The sequence below is a fragment of the Dama dama genome, unplaced genomic scaffold (genome assembly GCF_033118175.1).
Source record: "Dama dama isolate Ldn47 unplaced genomic scaffold, ASM3311817v1 ptg000096l, whole genome shotgun sequence".
NCBI lineage: Eukaryota > Metazoa > Chordata > Mammalia > Artiodactyla > Cervidae > Dama > Dama dama.
This window is the reverse complement of record NW_026870910.1, coordinates 8,422,493-8,429,675: the sequence shown is the minus strand read 5'-3', so window position 1 is coordinate 8,429,675 and position 7,183 is coordinate 8,422,493.

Here is a 7,183-nt window from a genome sequence, read left to right as displayed (position 1 = left end):
CACCCTTCCAGGATCTTCATATTCTTCATCACCGTTTCATGCTCCTCCTATTTTTCAAACTTTTTCAGGCTCCTCATATTTTTCACACCTTTTGAAGCTCTTCATATTTTTCACACCTTTTCAGGCTCTACATGTTTTTGAACACCATTTCATGTTCCTCATATATTTGACTCCTTTTTAATCTCTTCATATTTTTTCACACCTTTTCAGGCTCTTCATGGTTTTGAACACCATTTCATGCTCCTCCTATTTTTCAGACCGTTTCATGCTCCTGATATTTTTGACACATTTTGAAGTTCTTCATATTTTTTACACCTTTTCAGTCTGTTCATATTTTTCAACACCGTTTCATGCTCCTCCTAGTTTTCAGATCGTTTCGTCCTCCACATATTTTTGACACGTTTTGACGCTAATCATATTTTTCACACCTTTTAACGCTTTACATGTTTTTGAACCCCGTTTCATGCTCCTCATATTTTTGACACCTTTTGAAGCTCTTCATATATTTCACACTTTTTCAGGCTCTTCATGTTTTTCAACACCGCTTCATGCTCCTTCATTTTTTCAGACCGCTTCATGCTCTTAATATTTTTGACCCCTTTTGAAGCTCTTCATATTATTCACAACTTTTCAGGCTCTTCATATTTTTGAACACAGTTTCATGCTCCTCATATTTTTCAAACCTTTTCATGCTCTTCATATTTTTCACATCTTTTCATGCTCTTCATGTTTCCCAACACCGTTTCATGCTCCACCTATTTTTCAGACCTTTGCATGCTCCTCATATTTTTGACACCTTTTGAAGCTCTTCATATATTTCACACCTTTTCAGGCTCTTCAGGTTTTTCAACACCGCTTCATGCTCCTCCTAATTTTCAGAACGTTTCATGCTCCTCATATTTTTGACACGTTTTGAAACTCTTCATATTTTTCACACATTTTCAGGCTTTTCATGTTTTTGAACACCGCTTCATGCTCCTCCTATTTTCAGACCGTTTCATGCTCCCTATGTTTTTGAGACGTTTTGAAGCTCTGCATATTTTTCATACTTTTTCAGGCTCTTCATGTTTTTGAACACCGTTACTAGCTCCTCCTATTTTTCATACCATTTCATGCTCGTCATAATTTTGACACCTTTTGAAGCTCTTCATATTTTTCACACCTTTTCAAGCTCTTTATGTTTTTCAATGCCGTATCATGCTCCTCCTATTTTTCAGACCGTTTCATGCTCCTATATCTTTGACAACTTTTGAAGCTCTTCATATTTTTCACACCATTTCAGGCTCTTCAAGTTTTTGAACACGGCTTCATGCTCCTCCTAATTTTAAGACCGTTTCTTGCTCCTCATATTTTTGACACCTTTTGAAGCTCTTCATATTTTTCACACCTTTTCAGGCTCTTCATGTTTTGGAACACCGTTTCATGTTTCTCCTATTTTTCACACCGTTTCACGCTCCTCATATTTTTGACCGCTTTTGAAGCTCTTCATATTTTTCACACCTTTTCAGGCTCTTCATGTTTTTCAACACCGCTTCATGGTCCTCCTATTTTTCAGACCGTTTCATGCTCCTCATGTATTTTACAAGTTTTGTAGCTCTTCATATTTTTCACACCTTTTCAGGCTCTTCATGTTTTTGAACACCATTTCATGTTCCTCCTATTTTTCAGACAGTTTCATGCTCCTCATATTTTTGACACCCTTTGAAGCTCTTCATATTTTTCACACCTTTTCTGGTTCATCAGGCTTTTCAACACCGCTTCATGCTCCTCCTATTTTTCAGACCGTTTCATGCTCCTCTTGTATTTCACACCTTTTGAAGCTCTTCATATTTTTCACACCTTGTTAGGCTCTTCATGTTTTTGAACACAGTTTCATGCGCCTCCTATTTTTCAGACCATTTCATGCTCCTCATATTTTTGACACCTTTTGAAGCTCATCATATTTTTCACACTTTTTGAAGCTCTTCATATATTTCACACTTTTTCAGTCTCTTCATGTTTTCCACACCACTTCATGCTCCTCCTATTTTTCAGACCGTTTCACGCTCCTCATATTTTTGACTCCATTTGAAGCTCTTCATATTTTTCACACCTTTTCATGCTCTTCATGTTTTCAACACCCATTCATGCTCCTCGTATTTTTTAGACCGTTTCAGGCTTATCATATTTTTGACACCTTTTGTAGCTCTTCATACATTTCACACTTTGTCAGGCTATTCATGTTTTTCAACACCGCTTCATGCTCCTCCTATTTTTCAGACCGTTTCATCCTCCTCCTATTATTGACACCTTTTGAAGCTCTTAATATATTTCATGCCTTTTCAGGCTCTTCAGGTTTTTCAACACCGCTTCATGCTCCTCCTATTTTTCAGACCGTTTCATGCTCCTCCTATTTTTCAGGCCGTTTCATGCTCTTCATAGTTTTGACACCTTTTGAAACTATTCATATTTTTCACACCTATTCATGCTCTTCAGGTTTTTCAACACCGCTTCATGCTCCTCCTATTTTTCAGACCGTTTCATGCTCCTCCTATTTTTCAGGCCGTTTCATGCTCCTCATAGTTTTGACACCTTTTGAAACTCTTCATATTTTTCACACCTTTTCCTGCTCTTCATGTTTTTTGAACACCGATTCATGCTCCTCCTATTTTTCAGACCGTTTCATGCTCCTCATATTTTTGACACCTTTTGAAGCTCTTCATATTTTTCACACCTTTTCAGGATCTTCATGTTTTGGAACACCGTTTCATGCTCCTCCTATTTTTCAGACCGTTTCATGCTCCTCACATTTTTGACACCTTTTGAAGCTCTTCATATATTTCACACTTTTTTAGGCTTTTCATGTTTTCAACACCACTTCATGCTTCTTCTATTTTTCAGTCCGTTTCATGCTCAGCTCATTTTTGACAGCTTTTGAAGCTTTTCTTATTTTTCACACCTTTTGAAGCTCTTCATATTTTTCACACATTTCAAGCTCTTCATGTTTTTCAACACCGCTTCATGATGCTCCTATTTTTCTGACCGTTTCATGCTCCTCATATATTTGACACCTTTTGAAGCTCTTCATATATTTCACACTTTTTTAGGCTCTTCATGTTTTCAACACCACTTCATGCTCCTCCTATTCTTCAGTCCGTTTCATGCTCATCTCATTTTTGACACATTTTGAAGCTCTTCATATATTTCACACCTTTTCAGACTCTTCATATTTTTGAACACCGCTTCATGCTCCTCCTATTTTTCAGACCGTTTCATGCTCATTTCATTTTTGACACCTTTTGAAGCTATTCATATGTTTCACACATGTTCAGGCCCTTCATGTTTTAGAACACCTATTCATGCTTCTCCTATTTTTCAGACCGTTTCATTCTCATTTCATTTTTGACACCTTTGGAAGCTATTCATATGTTTCACACCTTTTCAGGCTCTTCATGTTTTTGAACACGGCTTCATGCTCCTCCTATTTTTCTGACCGTTTCATGCTCCTGATATTTGACACGATATGAAGCTCTTCATATATTTCACACCTTTTCAGGCACTTCATGATTTTCAACACCGCTTCATGCTCCTCCTATTTTTCAGAACGTTTCATGGTCCTCATATTTGACACAATTTGAAGCTCTTCATATATTTCACACCTTTTCAGGCTCTTCATGTTTTGATCACCGCTTCATGCTCCTCCTATTTTTCAGACCGTTTCTTGCTCCTCATATTTTTCACACATTTTGAAACTCTACATATTTTTCACACCTTTTCAGTCTCTTCATGTTTTTGAACACCGCTTCATGCTCCTCCTATTTTTCAGGCCGTTTCATGCTCCTCATATTTTTGACACCATTTGAATCTCTTCATATTTTTGACAACTTTTCATGCTCTTCATGTTTTTCAACACCGCTTCATGCTTCTCCTATTTTTCAGACGGTTTCTTGCTCCTCATATTTTTGACACCTTTTGAAGCTCTTCATATATTTCAAGCCTTTTCAGGCTCTTCAGGTTTTTCAACACTGCTTCATGCTCCTCCTATTTTTCAGACAGTTTCATGCTCCTCCTATTTTTCAGGCGGTTTCATGCTCCTCATAGTTTTGACACCTTTTGAAACTCTTCATATTTTTCACACCTTTTCATGCTCTTCATGTTTTTGAAAACGGCTTCATGCTCCTCCTATTTTTCAGACCTTTTCATGCTCCTCATAGTTTTGACACCATTTGAAACTCTTCATATTTTTCACATCTTTTCAGAATCTTCATGTATTTCAACATCGATTCTTGCTCCTCCTATTTTTCAGACCGTTTCATGCTCCTCCTATTTTTCAGACCGTTTAATGCTCCGCATATTTTGACACCTTTTGAAACTCTTCATATTTTTCACACCTTTTCATGCTCTTCAGGTTTTTCAACAGCGCTTCATTCCCCTCTATTTTTTAGACCGTTTCATGCTCCTCATATATTTGACACCTTTTGAAGCTCTTCATATTTTTCACACCTTTTCATGCTCTGCATTTTTTTCAACACCGCTTCATGCTCCTCCTATTTTTCAGACCGTTTCATGCTCTTCATAGTTTTGACACCTTTTGAAGCTCTTCATATTTTTCACACCTTTTCAGGCTCTTCATGTTTGTCCACACTGATACATGCTCCTACTATTTTTCAGACCGTTTCATGCGCCTCATATTTTTGACACCTTTTGAAGCTCTTCATATTTTTCACACATTTTCAGGCTCTTCGTGTTTTTCAACACCACTTCATGATCCTCCTATTTTTCAGACCGTTTCATGATCCTCATATTTTTGACACATTTTGAAGCTCTTCATATTTTTCACACCTTTTAATGCTCTTCATGTTTTTGAACACCACTTTATGCTCCTCCTATTTTTCAGACCGTTTCTTGCTCCTCATATTTTTGACACCTTTTGAAGCTCTTCATATTTTTGACACCTTTTCAAGCTCTTCATGTTTTTCAACACCGCTTCATGCTCCTCCTATTTTTCCGACCGTTTCGTGCTCCTCATAAATTTGACACCTTTTGAAACTCTTCATATTTTCACACCTTTTCAGGCTCTTCATGTTTTTCAACACCGCTTCTTGCTCCTCCTATTTTGCACACCGTTTCATGCTCCTCCTATTTTTCAGACCGTTTCATGCTCCTCCTATTTTTCAGGCCGTTTCATGCTCTTCATAGTTTTGACACCTTTTGAAACTCTTCATATTTTTCACACCTTTTCATGCTCTTCAGGTTTTTCAACACCGCTTCATATTACTCCTATTTTTCAGACCGTTTCATGCTCCTCCTATTGTTGACACCTTTTGAAGCTCTTCATATATTTCACGCCTTTTCAGGCTCTTCAGGTTTTTCAACACTGCTTCATGATCCTCCTATTTTTCAGACCGTTTCATGCTCCTCCTATTTTTCAGGCCGTTTCATGCTCCTCATAGTTTTGACACCTTTTGAAACTCTTCATATTTTTCACACCTTTTCATGCTCTTCAGGTTTTTCAACACCGCTTCATATTACTCCTATTTTTCAGACCGTTTCATGCTCCTCCTATTGTTGACACCTTTTGAAGCTCTTCATATATTTCACGCCTTTTCAGGCTCTTCAGGTTTTTCAACACTGCTTCATGATCCTCCTATTTTTCAGACCGTTTCATGCTCCTCCTATTTTTCAGGCCGTTTCATGCTCTTCATAGTTTTGACACCTTTTGAAACTCTTCATATTTTTCACACCTTTTCATGCTCTTCAGGTTTTTCAACACCGCTTCATATTACTCCTATTTTTCAGACCGTTTCATGCTCCTCCTATTGTTGACACCTTTTGAAGCTCTTCATATATTTCACGCCTTTTCAGGCTCTTCAGGTTTTTCAACACTGCTTCATGATCCTCCTATTTTTCAGACCGTTTCATGCTCCTCCTATTTTTCAGGCCGTTTCATGCTCCTCATAGTTTTGACACCTTTTGAAACTCTTCATATTTTTCACACCTTTTCATGCTCTTCATGTTTTTGAACACCGTTTCATGCTCCTCCTATTTTTCAGACCGTTTCATGCGCCTCATATTTTTGACACCTTTTGAAGCTCTTCATATTTTTTACACCTTTCAGGCTCTTCAAGTTTTTCAACACCGCTTCATGATCCTCCTATTTTTCAGACCGTTTCATGCTCCTCGTATTTTTGACAGCTTTTGAAGCTCATCATATTTTTCACACGTTTTCAGGCTCTTCATGTTTTCAACACCACTTCATGCTTCTTCTATTTTTCAGTCCGTTTCATGCTCAGCTCATTTTTGAGAGCTTTTGAAGCTCTTCATATTTTTCACACCTTTTGAAGCTCTTCATATTTTTCACACATTTCAAGCTCTTCATTTTTTTCAACACCGCTTCATGATGCTCATATTTTTCTGACCGTTTCATGCTCCTCATATTTTTGACACCTTTTGAAGCTCTTCATATATTTCACAGTTTTTTAGGCTCTTCATGTTTTCAACACGACTTCATGCTCCTCCTATTTTTCAGACCGTTTCATTCTCATTTCATTTTTGACACCTTTGGAAGCTATTCATATATTTCACACCTGTTCTTGCTCTTCATGTTTTAGAACACCTATTCATGCTCCTCCTATTTTTCAGACCGTTTCATGCTCATTTCATTTTTGACAGCTTTTTAAGCTCTTCATATTTTTCACATCTTTTGAAGCTCTTCATATTTTTCACACCTTTTCAGGCTCTTCACGATTTGGAACACCGTTTCATGTTCCTCGGATTTTTTCAGACCGTTTCATGCTCCTCATATTTTTGAAAGCTTTTGAAGCTCTTCATATATTTCACACCTTTTCAGGATTTTCAGGTTTTTGAACATCATTTCATGCTCCTCCTATTTTTCAGAACGTTCAATGCTCCTCATATTTTTCACACCTTTTGCAGCTCTTCATATTTTTCACACGTTTTCAGTCTCTTCATGTTTTTCAAAATCCCTTCATGCTCCTCTTATTTTTCAGACCATTTCATACTCCTCATATAGTTGACACCTTTTGAAGCTCTTCATATATTGCACACCTTTCCAGGCTCTTCATGTTTATCAACACTGCTTCATGCTCCTCCTATTTTTTAGATCGTTTCATGCTCCTCATATATTACACACCTTTTGAAGCTCTTCATATTTTTCACACCTTTCCAGGCTCTTCATGTTTTT